The sequence below is a fragment of the Dipodomys ordii genome, unplaced genomic scaffold (genome assembly GCF_000151885.1).
Source record: "Dipodomys ordii isolate 6190 unplaced genomic scaffold, Dord_2.0 Scaffold6, whole genome shotgun sequence".
NCBI lineage: Eukaryota > Metazoa > Chordata > Mammalia > Rodentia > Heteromyidae > Dipodomys > Dipodomys ordii.
In genome coordinates this window covers 10,278,525-10,290,646 of record NW_012267222.1, presented here as the reverse complement: position 1 = coordinate 10,290,646, position 12,122 = coordinate 10,278,525, and the positions used below count along the sequence as shown (strand labels likewise).

Sequence of the window (12,122 nt, the reverse complement as noted above, 5' to 3'; positions counted from 1 at the left end):
AGCAGGAAAGAAAAAAAGCTGGAAGTGGCGCTGTGGCTCAAGTGGTAGAGTGCTAGCCTTGAGCTGAAGAGCTGAGGGACAGCGCCCAAGCCCAGAGTTCAGACCCCACCACTGGACCCCCCCAAAAAAGGAGAAATTAATACTCAAGTATCTAGTGGAACTATTGTGATAATTCACTAAGTTTACAAAACGAAAGCACTTAGAAGAACGTGTACTGAAAACATGTTTGCTATATTGTGTGTGTGCTCTACTCTTTTCTTAGTCATAAAGATCAGTGTATGTAAACTACTTTACTGACCCTTCTATTAACCCAATACACCAATACACTTAACCCTGTGATGACAGTACTCTATAACCATTCTTATTCATTTTTTAGTAAAAGTTCTCAAATATGTAGTTTAGGCTGGCCTTGAACTCAACATCTTCCCAACTCAGCCTCAAGTGCTGGGATTCCTAGCAATGCATCACCAGGTCTGTCATCCATATGAAGACACAGATTTTTCTGTGTGTGCTGGTACTAGGGCTTGAACTCAGGGTCTCAAATTCTGGCTTGACTTTTTCTACTTATGAGTGGCACTCTAGCACTAGAGGCACATCTTATTTCTAGTTTCTTTCCTGGTTAATTGGAAGTAAGAGTCTCTTAGATTTGTTTTCCCAAGCTGGCTTCAAACTGCAGTCTTCAGACCTCAGCTTCCTAAGTAGCTAGGATCACAGGTATGAGCCACTGGCACCCAGCTAGATTTTTTTTTTAAAGAAAAGAGATGGGGGCTGGGAAAGTGGCTCAGTGGTAGAGTGCTTGCTTTGCATGCATGAGTTCAATGGGTTCAATTCCTCAGCACCACATAAGCAGAAAAAGATGAAGTGGCGCTGTGGCTCAAGTGGTAGAGTGCTAGGTTTGAGCTGAAGAGCTGAGGGACAGCGCCCAGGCCGAGTTCAGGCCCCACGACAGGAAAAAAAGAAAAGAAAAGCCGGGCACCGGTGGCTCACAACTGTTAATCCTAGCTACTCAGGAGGCTGAGATCTGAGGATCACGGTTCAAAGTTAGCCCAGGCAGGAAACTCCGTGAGACTCTTATCTCCAATAAAGCACTAGAAAACCAGAAGTGTCCCTATGGCTCAAGCAGTAGAGTGCTCACCTTGAGCTGAAGAGCTCAAGGACAGTGCCCAAGCCCAAGCCCAGAGTTCAAGCCCCATGACCGACAAAAAAAAAGAAAAGAAAAGAGATGGGGCTGGTCACCAGTAGCTCATGCCTGTAATCCTAGCTACTCAGGAGGCTGAGATGTGAGGATTGAGGTTCAAAGCCAGCCCAGGTAGGAAAGTCCGTGAGACTCTTATCTCCAATAAACCACTAGAAAACCGGAAGTGGCACTATGGCTCAAGCGGTAGAGCACTAGCTTGTGCTGAAGAGCTGAGGGACAGCGTCGAATCCCAGAGTTCAAGCCCCATGACCGACAAAAAAAAAAAAAGAAAGGGAGGGAGGGAGGGATGGAAGGAAGGAGGGAGGGAGAAGAGAGAAGAGGATAGAGGAGAGAAGAGAGACAAGATGAGATTGGGCACTGGTGGCTCACGCCTGTCATTCTAGCTACTGAGGAGGCTGAGATCTGAAGATCTTGTTCAATGCTAGCCCACTCAAGAAAGTCTGTGAGCCACATCTCTAATTAACCACCAGAAAACAGAAGTGTAGCTGTTGTTCAGAGTGGTAAAATGATAGCCTTGAGCAAAAAAAACAGCTCAGTGACAGCGCTCAGGCACTGAGTTCAAGCTCCATGACTCCCAAAAAACTAAAAAGGGCTGGGGTTACATCTCAGTTATAAGGCACTGGAAAGGTATGTCATGGATTTAGTCTCCTGTACCCTCCTCCCAAAAAAAGGAATAAAGGTAGATGTGGTAGTGTGTGTGCCTGCAGTCCCATGTTATCTGTCACTGAGGTAGGATAATTTGGGCTTAAGAATTTGGAGAAAGCCCCAATGAGTCACCATCTTAAAAAATAATATATTAGCACAGTGGACTAAATAAAACACAGCAGCAAAAAGTTAGCAGGAGGCTGGAGAAAGAATGGTGGAAGACCCAAGTTACAAGGGCCATCTTTGAACAGGTTCTACATTTCTATTTAGGATTGGACCAGGCAAAGTCTAGGGCCCCTATGTAAAGATTTCTTTCAAAGCTTGTTTCCTTCTGGCATACCTGTGTTTTCTGTTTGTTTTGTTTTTTGCCAGTCCTGGGACTTGAACATAGGGTCTGGGTACTGTCCCTGATCTTCTTGTTGGTCTGGTCATGGGGCCTGAACTCTGGGCCTGGGTGCTGTCCCTCAGCTCTTCAGCTCAAAGCTAGCACTTTACCACTTGAGCCACAGCACCACTTCCGGCTTTTTTTCTTTTTGCTTATGTGGTGCTGAGGAATCGAACCCAGGGCCTCAGGCATGCAAGGCAAGCGCTTTTACCACTGAGCCACCTTCCCAGCCCACTGTCCCTGATCTTCTTTTACTCAAAGCTAGCACTTTACCACTTGAGCCACAGTGTCACATCCAGCTTTTTCTGTGTATGTGGTACTGAGGAATCAAACCAGGGCTTCATGCATGCTAGGCAAGCACTCTACCACTCAGCCACATTTTCAGCCCTACCCATACCAGTTTTGGTTTTTGGGTTTTTTTTGGGTCCGGTTGTGGGGCCTGAACTCTGGGCCTGGGCACTGTCCCTCAGCTCTGCAGCTCAAGGCTAGCACGCTACCACTTGAGCCACAGCACCACTTCTGGCTTTTTTTTTCTGCTCATGTGGTGCTGAGGAATCAAACCCAGGCCCTCATGCATGCAAGGCAAGCGCTCTACCACTGAACCACCTTCCCAGCCCAACATACCAGTTCTATATGCAGGTAAAACACGCTGATACATTGCCTCCAATGTGTTTGGGGCTTTCTAGGAAGACCTCCAAACAAAAGTATTGTCTTGGGCCAGGTGCTGGTACCTCATGCCTACAATCCTAACTACTCAGGAGGCTGAGATTTGAGGATCATGGCAGGAAAGCCTCTGAGACTCTTATCTCCAAAAAAGTACTCAGAAAAAGCTAGAAGTAGTACTGTTGCTCAAGTGGTAGAGCTCTAGCCTTGAGCAAAAAGTGGTCAGGGACAGCTCCCAGGCCCTGAGTTTAAGCCCCAGAAGAAAGGAAGGAAGGAAGGAAAGAAGGAAGGAAGGAAGGAAGGAAGAAAAAAGAAAGAAAGAGAAAGAGAGAGAGGAAGGGAGGGAGGGAGGGAAGGAAGGAAGGAAGGAAGGAGAAAAGGAGAAAGGAAAGGGAAGGGAAGGGAAAAAAAAAAGTAATGTCTTGGGCCATGGCCCAGGTGATAGAGTACCAGCCAAAGAGGAAAAGTGGTCTTGGCAAAAAAAAAAAAAAAAGAGGAAAAAGAAGAAGTAATGTCTTAGCTGGGCACTGGTATCTGTCTCACATCTGTAATCTTAGCTACTCAAGAGGCTGAGATCTGAGAATCAAGGTTCAAAGCCAGCCTAGGCAAGAAACTGTGAGACTCTCATTTTCAATTAACCACTGAAAAGCCAGAAGCAGAGCTGTGATTCAAGTGGTAGTGCATCAGCTTTGATCAAAAAAGATAAGCTATGTCACCCAGGCCCTAAGTTCAAGCCCCAGTACTGACACAGACAGACGCATAAACACTTGGGCACATCTTCTTTAATTCTCATGCAATGATTTTCTGGTCAGGTACTGTGAAATCCTATAATAACTAAATTAGTGCTATGGCTAAAAATGAGTGCAATCAGGATAGATAAGGAATAAATTACCATTAAATGGAATGGTAATTTGGGCATGCTTTCTTTTTCATAATCTGGTTTAAGCTCTGATCATCTGTATGCAGGCAACCTTAAAATAGTATAAGCTAAGCCAGTACTGGGGGGAAAAAAAAAAAAAAAGAAGAAAAAACTGTAGTTTCAATTAAGTTCAACTGCCCCAGACGTCTAGGCCGTGCTACCATTTAATCGGAAAGTTAATGCAGTCTTCAAGTGTTCTTTCTTGGCTTTCTAAATTTAAAATTAGCTGGGCACCAATGGTTCATGCCTGTAATCCTAGCTACTCAGGAGGCTGAAATCTGAGGATCATGATTAAAAGCCAGCTCTGGTAGGAACCTCCATGATACAAACTCTCATCTCCAATTTAGCACTCACAAAAAGCCAGAAGTGGAGTTATAGCTCAAGTGGTAGAGCACTACCCTCAAGCAAAAAAGTTCAGGGACAGCACAGAAGTGCACAGACAGTAACCAAGCCACGCCCAAGGCTGGCAAAGAAAGAGGGGAGGGGAGGGAAGGGAAGGGAAGGGAAGGGAGGGAGAAAGCTGGACTTCAGTGGTTTATACCTGTAATCCTAGCTACTCAGGATACTGAGACCTGAGAATCACAAACTGAAGCCAGACCAGGCAAGAAAGTCTGTGAGACTCTTATCTCCAGTAAACTACTCAGAAAAAGCCAGAAGTGGCTCTACGACTCAAGTGGTAGAGTGCCAGATGAGCAAAAGAAGCTCAGGGACAGGGCCCAGAGTGCAAGTCCCAGGTCTGGCCAAAAAAAAAAAAAAAAAGTGATGAGAGATGTGCTTCTAGTCAACGATATATTCTGTTAACTATTACACTTTGCTGCTAGATAAACTGAGATATAGAGAAGGATCCACTTAGAAAAGTAGAAAAAAAAAGTTTTAGAGACACATGAAACTGGGTCTGGAACAACGCAATTTCAAGCAAAGTACTAACCTCTCTGAACTGATTTCTTTTTTTTTGTCGGTCATGGGGCTTGAACTCTGGGCTTGGGTATTGTCCTTGCACTCTTCAGCTCAAGGCGAGCACTCTACCACTTGAGCCACAGCGCCACTTCTGGTTTTCTAGTGGTTTATTGGAGATAAGAGTCTCACGGACTTTCCTGCTCGGGCTGGCTTTGAACCATGATCCTCAGATCTCAGCCTCCTGAGTAGCTAGGATTATAGGCATGAGCCACAGTGCCCCGGCCCAATTTCTTTAGCTATACAGTGGGACTAATAATTCTTGATGTGTGGGAATGAAATACATAGGTGATATAATACTTGAAAATGCTTAGGCTGGGGCTGGGAAGGTGGCTCAGTGGTAGAACGCTTGCCTTGCATGCATGAGGCCCTGGGTTCGATTCCTCAGCACCACATAAGCAAAAAGAAAAAAGCCAGAAGTGGCGCTGTGGCTCAAGTGGTAGAGTGCTAGCCTTGAGCTGAAGAGCTGAGGGACAGCGCCCAGGCCCAGAGTTCAGGCCCCACGACTGGACCAAATAAATAAATAAATAAAAATACTTAAGCTATGCCTAGTCAGTCAGAATATGTTTAAGTAAATAGTATGATGAAAGAAAGGAAGTGACTGGTCCAAGCCTCCACCACCTTTTTCTAAAACCAGGCATCCCTAGTAAACTCTTGTGCTAAAATTTACTTCTTCAGAACTTTGCCTCTGTGTGTGTGTGTGTGCGCACACGTGCGCGCACGCATGCACGCACGCGTGCATTCTAGAGCCTGAATTCAGGGCCTGGGCAATGTTCCTGAGTTTCTTTTCCTCAAGGCTAGCAATCCACCACTTGAGCCACAGCTCCACTTCTGGCTTTTTGGCAGTTAATTCGAGATAGGAGTCTCACAAACTTTCCTACTCAGGCTGACTTCAAACCATGATTCTCAGATCTCAGCCTCCTGAGTAGCTTAGGAATATAGGTGTGAGTCACTGGCATTCAGCTTCCTAATAACTCCCCCTCCCCCACCCCCCCAGTCTTGGGACTTGAACTCAAGGTCTGGTATGAGCACTGTCCTTGAGCTTCTTTTTGCTTAAGGCTAGCACTCTACCACTTGAGCCACGGTGCAACCTACAGCTTTTTCTGTTCAATTGAGGAAGTGAACCCAAGGCTTCATGCATGCTAGGCAAGCACTCTACCACTAAGCCACATTCCCAGCCCTCCTAACAACTTTTTAAACAGCTAACTAAAAAATTAAGCCAGGAGCTGATGGCTCAGGCCTGTAATCCTATCTACTCCGGAGACAGATCTGAGGATCCTGGTTGAAAGCCAGCCTGAACAGGAAAGTCCAGGAGACTTTCTCCACTTAAACACCAAGAAACCGGAAGTGACCCTCAAAGTGGTAGAGTGCTTGGCTTGAGCAAAAGAGCTCAGGCGCAGTGCCCAGGCCCTGAGTTCGAGCCCTAGGACCGACAAAAAGTAAAAAATAACAGGGATCCATTTAACAGTTTTCTTAACTAATGACATTCACTGTATCTATATCAATACAGTAACAAAAGTAAAAATAAAGTATTAGAATCTACAAAAATTACTTCCTAAATTTGGAGGTAGAGGGGCATTTATTTATTCAAGAAATATTAACCAAACATCTCATATTTTCTATTTGCAAGGGAGTACCTATCAAACATGATCTAATTATTCAGTCCCATTGTGATTCTAAGCCTTCTTTGGACCTTCCTCTCTTTAAATGTAAATAGGAGTTTAAAGATGGTCTTTTCCTATCCTTCCATCCCTGACATTCCACTTGAGAAGCAGAGATAGATATGTGCTCCATCGGAGTTGACTGAATGGATTAAAAGCACTTATCAAAGTACAGAACTGAGTTCAAACTGCTTCGAACTTCACATTGGATTCGCGATAATGAAGCAGAAAAACGAAGATGCTTACTTGTGGGCTTCCTAGATTAAGTATCTGACACGAGAAAAGCCTGCCTGCCAGAAGCCAGGTGGGCAGCGCGAAAAGAAGTCGTCTTCCCCTAGTACATCCTTTATCACGCTGGGCACAGAGAATACAAGAGAGAGGAGAGAGACAAGAGAAAAATGTATCGCTAAGTCTTTTTCAAACCTTCTCCCTTTCCCTCGAAGGCTGATCTTACAAGACACGGCCCCTCGGAGCCTCCGCTTTGGGGATCTGAGGGTCCTCACAGCCCTATTCCTTCAGGAACTGGGGAGTCTCAAGAGCCCCGATTCCGTTCCCACAGAAGCCCCCGTGTCTTCACTTCTGTCCCCTCCCAAACTCGTCTGCTTCTGCCTCTCCGGGACCCACGTCTTGGGTAGCCCTGCTTCCGAATCCTTGGGAGCCCAGGATCTTCGCTGTCCCGCTTCTGTCTGCTAGGAGCCCGAGTCCTCGCTGCTCCACTTTTACCTCTCCGGAGCCCGTGTCTTCACGCCCTCTCCTCCTAAAAGTACGGGTGCTCACAATCCTGTCCCTCTCGGACGACTTTCCCTCGGGTGCCAGAGAACTCACGTCCGTCCCCGTTCCCTGAGTCTCGTTCCGAGCCCGGGTCCCCACAGCCGTGTCTTCTCCGAGCCCGATCCCCTCAAGTCCCGTCCCAAGAGCCTGACTGCTCTCAGCCCAGACTCTTCCACCATCTGGCTCTTCAGACACTGACCCGCTGTGGGTCTGGGTCCTGACTCCCTCCTCCCGCTCTTCTTCCTCAACTGCCAGGGCCCAAGACTCACAGGCAGCAGCGTCTATCTCCCCATGATATGCGGAGACTGCCCCAGTGAAGCTTTCCTCTCAGCAGCCGGTCCGACTGCTCGGCCCTCCCCGAGTACTTCCGGCACCGCTCCCCCGCCTCCAACCCGGAAACGCGCGGCTCTTCCGGCCGGCGGGAGCGCGCTTGCCTGGCGCAGGCGCAGACAGCTCTACGACACGTGGTTGCGGTAGCCGGCTGCAGGTCCGCTCGGCTCCGCCGGTCGTTCGGGCTGCCTCCTGCTTGTGGCCGACTTGCTGGCGTGGGCCGAGTTGAGTGTCTTCTACCTCACCATCGAACCTGCCCTAGCTGTTTCTTCCCGACTCATCTTGAGTCTGTCGCTAGTGACCGGTAACTGACGCCCTTGGATGGCCTCGAAGTCGCCATTTTTGACTGGTGTCTTTTGTTAGGCTGTCAGGACGGGGCTCTCACCGGGAGGGACTGCGGTGTTCCCTAGGTGTCCTCCTCAACCCCTCCCCCGCCCAGTGGGGGAGCCGGCAGCCCGGAGACCGGCGGCCGGAGAGACCGATCTTTTGAATTTGCAAGTGAATAACAATCGCACTGCCAGAAAGTGTCTTAACTTCCTTCCGATTTGTCATTTGGAGAAACCGAAAAAATTCACCAATGTTCTAGCTAATAAGTGCGAGGCCTCAGCTTGAGCTGAGAATTCTCTCTCTAAAATCTGAGCCTGTGATGTAACCATTAAGTTCTCTTGTCTCTCTCTTTTTTGAGTGTTTTCACCCATTTAATGAATGCTTGGTGGTGACAACTATATTTTCACCCTGTCCTTAGATGGTAGGCATGTAAACCATATACGATTCCAGTATCTGGGGTTTTAGTAACATATACAAAAGAAAGCATAAACGGCAGTGACACCCAGAGATAGCAACAGTAGCTGGCAGCAGGAATCTAGAAGAGCTAACCAAGTTGGAGCAGCAGACTGCCCTCTGTTGGGTGGGTTTTGCTTTCTTTTGGAGACCAGGGCATGAACTCAAGGCTTAGACACTGCCCTTTAGCTTTTTGCTCAAGGTTGGTGTTCTGCCACTTGAGCTACAGGGAATTCCATAAGTAGTTGTATGTTAAAGAAAGCAAATTGTCTTAACAGTCTATATGTATATATTTGTTTTAAAATGTATGCACATGATTAGGCTCTGGTGGCTTGCTCCTCTAATCATAGCTACTACAAGATGCTGAGATCTGAGAATCTGGCAGGAAGCCAGACCAGGCAAACAAATCTTCAAGACTCTTAACCTTTTTTTGTTTCTTTTCTGTTTGGAGGTGTTTGAACTCAAGGCCTTGAGCTTTTTTTGTTCATAGCTAGCACTCTACCACTTGAGCCACAGTACCACTTCTGGCTTTTTTCTTTCTTTTGTTTTTCTATATGATTTGTTTTTTGTTTTTTTTTCTTTTTTTTGGGTCTGGTCGTGGGGCCTGAACTCTAGGCCTGGGCACTGTCCCTCAGCTCTTCAGCTCAAGGCTAGCACTCTACCACTTGAGCCACAGCGCCACTTCCGGTTTTTTTCTTTTTGCTTATGTGGTGCTGAGGAATCGAACCCAGGGCCTCAGGCATGCAAGGCAAGCACTCTACCACTGAGCCACCTTCCCAGCCCCTATTTTTTTATTATTATTATTAGCTTACATTAGTTATACAGAGTGGGATTTAATGAGTATGTTTCTACATTTTTTTTTCTTTAAAAGACAAAATCACGGGCTGGGAATGTGCCTTAGTGGTATAGTGCTTGCCTAGCATGCATGAAGCCCTGGGTCAATTTCTCAGTACCACATAAACTGAAAACTCTGGAAGTGGCACTGTGGCTCAAGTGGTAAAGTGCTAGCCTTGAGCAAAAAGATGCTCAGGGACAGTGCTCAGGCCCTGAGTTCAAGCCCCAGGACTGGCAAAAAACAAAAACAGGGCCTTGAGTTCAAGCCCCACTATTGGCACAAAATAGACAAAACAGAAACAAACAAAAACACCCTGCTTGGTGTTGGTGGTTCACAACTGTAATCCTAGCTATTCAGGAGGCTGAGATACGAGGATTGAAGTTCAAAGCTAGCCAAGGCAGGAAAATCCATGAGAATTATTTCCAATAAAATTACTCAGAAAAAGCTGGAAGTGATACTGTGGCTCAAGAGGTAGAGTGCAGTGCTATCCTTCAGAAAAAGATTCTTAGGGACAGCACCCAGGCCCAAAGCTCAAGCCCCACGACGGGCAAACAAAACGAAAACCTGCATGTATTTATAGTATATATGTACATATGAAAAGTGTGACAGGGTAAGCACTAAAATATGAATGCATCTTCACATTTTACACGATTTCTGTACTGCTTTAATTTTATTTTATTTTTTTGGTCAGTTGTAGAGCTTGAACTCTTGGCCTCAGCTCTTCAGCTCAAGGCAAGTGCTCTACCACTTGAGCCACAGCGCCACCTCTGGTTTTCTGATGGTTTATCTGAGCAACAGTGGTTCAGGCCTGTAATCCTAGCTACTCAGGAGGCTGAGATTTGAGGATCGGGGTTCAAAGCCAGCCCAGGCAGAAAAGTCCGTGAGACTCTTATCTCCAATAAACCCACTCGAAAACCGGAAGTGATGCTGTGGCTCAAGCAGTAGAGCGCTCGCCTTGAGCTAAAGAGTGCAGGGACAGTGCCAAAGCCCAGAGTTCAAGCCCCATGACCGACCAAAAATTACCTAGGTTCCTGCCTAGGGTGGCTTTGAACCATGATCCTCAGATCTCAGCCTTCTGAGTAGCTAGGATTATAGGTGTGAGCCACTGGCGTTTGGCATGTTTTAATTTTTTTACAATGATTATATATATGGTTTTAATTTTTTTTTGGTCGGTTGTGGGGCTTGAACTTTGGGCCTGGTGCTGTCCCTCAGCTCTTCAGCTCAAAGCAAGTGCTCTACCACTTGAGCCACAGTGCCACTTCTGGTTTTCTGGTGCTTTATTGGAGATAAGAGTCTCACAGACTTTCCTGCCCAGGCTGGCTTTGGACCCTGATCCTAAGATCTCAGCCTCCTGAGTAGCTAAGATTACAGGTGTGATTCACTGGCACCTGGCTTAATTTTTATTATTGATTAACTTGTGGTGTTGGAAAGTGAACCCAGGGTCTTGCATGTGCTATAGAAGTGTTTTCTCCTAGCCGGGCCCCGGTGGCTCACGCCTGTACTCCTAGCTACTCAGGAGGCTGAGATCTGAGGATAGCGGTTCAAAGCCAGCCTGGGCAGGAGAGACCTTGAGACTCCTAACTCCAATAAACCACCAGAAAACCGGAAGTGGCGCTGTAGCTCAAGTGGTAGAGTGCTTGCCTTGAGCTTAAGAGCTGAGGGACAGCACCCAGGCCCAAAGTTCAAGCCCCACAACACAGCACCCAGGCCCAAAGTTCAAGCCCCACAACCGCAAAAAAAAAAAAAGAAGTGTTTTCTCCTTGAGTTACATCTTATTTAAAAATAATGTCGGTTCAGGAGGCTCAAATCTGCGTCCAGGCCCAGAGTTCAAACCCCATGATCACCAATAAATAAATAAACATAATTCAATGAACCTTTATTATGTGGAGAAAATATGGATGGTAAAAGATTATATCTTTAAGACACTTTTGATTACAAACAATACAGAATAAATCATTAACTATCTTTAAAATTTCCTCTCATAGGTTTCATCCTGTTACCTTCCCAGACGTAATCATTGATAAATGTTCTAGACCTTTTTGCCATATAAATAATGGCTATTAAAAATAAATAGCACTGAGCTGGGCGCTGGTGGCTCACGCCTGTGATCCTAGCTACTCAGGAGGCTGAGATCTGAGGATCGCGGTTCAAAGCCAGCCCGGGCAGGAGAGACCGTGAGACTCCTATCTCCAATAAACCACCAGAAAACCGGAAGTGGTGCTGTTGCTCAAGTGGTAGAGTGCTCGCCTTGAGCTGAAAAGCTGAGGGACAGCACCCAGGCCCAGAGTTCAAGCCCCATGACCGACCAAAAAATAAATAAATAAATAGCACTGGAATCTGGGCACCAGTAGCTCATACCTGTAATCCTAGGTACTCAGCATGCTGATATCTGATATCAAGGTTCGAAGCCAGCCAGGGCGGGAAAGTCTATGACATTCTTACCTCCAATAAAGTTATTAAAGAGCCAGAAATGGAGCTGTGGCTCACAGTGGTAGAGTGCTAGCCTTTGAGTGGAAGAAGCTCAGGAACAGCACCACGGCCCAGAGTTCAAGCCTCATCACACACACACACTCACAAACGAAAAAAACGCCGGCTTCCACCGACAGTGCACACGGTGCACACCGTGCGTGCTCCTCGTCAGCAGCAGAAGGTAGGTCGCATCTCAGGCCCACCCTGACACGGCGCGGTGAAGCAGATCCGTTGCTTCCAGTTCTCGTCTGGATTCCTCGTGTCTTCAGCAGCCGGTTCAGGATGGATGGCGGCGAGTGGCACAAATCTTAATCATTTTCAGCTTTGATAGCTTGGGATTCGCGTTTCCAAGAACCGATCTTCCCACAACGCCTTTAGTTAACCTCGGAGAAGGGAGCTAAACAGCGCGTCCCACAGCAGCTGGGCTCTGGCAACTGCTCCGCCCCCCTCCCGCTCCACCGCCGCCAGCTCCTTCCCAGCAAGCACTGCTCATATTTGCATATGCACTCGTG

General features: G+C 46.9%; 1 protein-coding gene across 1 annotated transcript in view; it reads right to left on the bottom strand.

Moving 5' to 3' along the window:
- Positions 1-7,359, bottom strand: part of Taf12 (TAF12 RNA polymerase II, TATA box binding protein (TBP)-associated factor, 20kDa) — a 31,050-nt gene extending 23,691 nt beyond the window's left edge. The window contains exons 1-2 of the mRNA XM_013032158.1: positions 7,251-7,359; positions 6,672-6,779 (exon numbers count right to left, since the gene is read on the bottom strand). The gene's annotated coding sequence lies outside the window, so the exon portion shown is untranslated. The remainder of the gene's footprint in view (positions 1-6,671; positions 6,780-7,250) is intronic.
- Between the last annotated feature and the right edge of the window lie 4,763 nt (positions 7,360-12,122).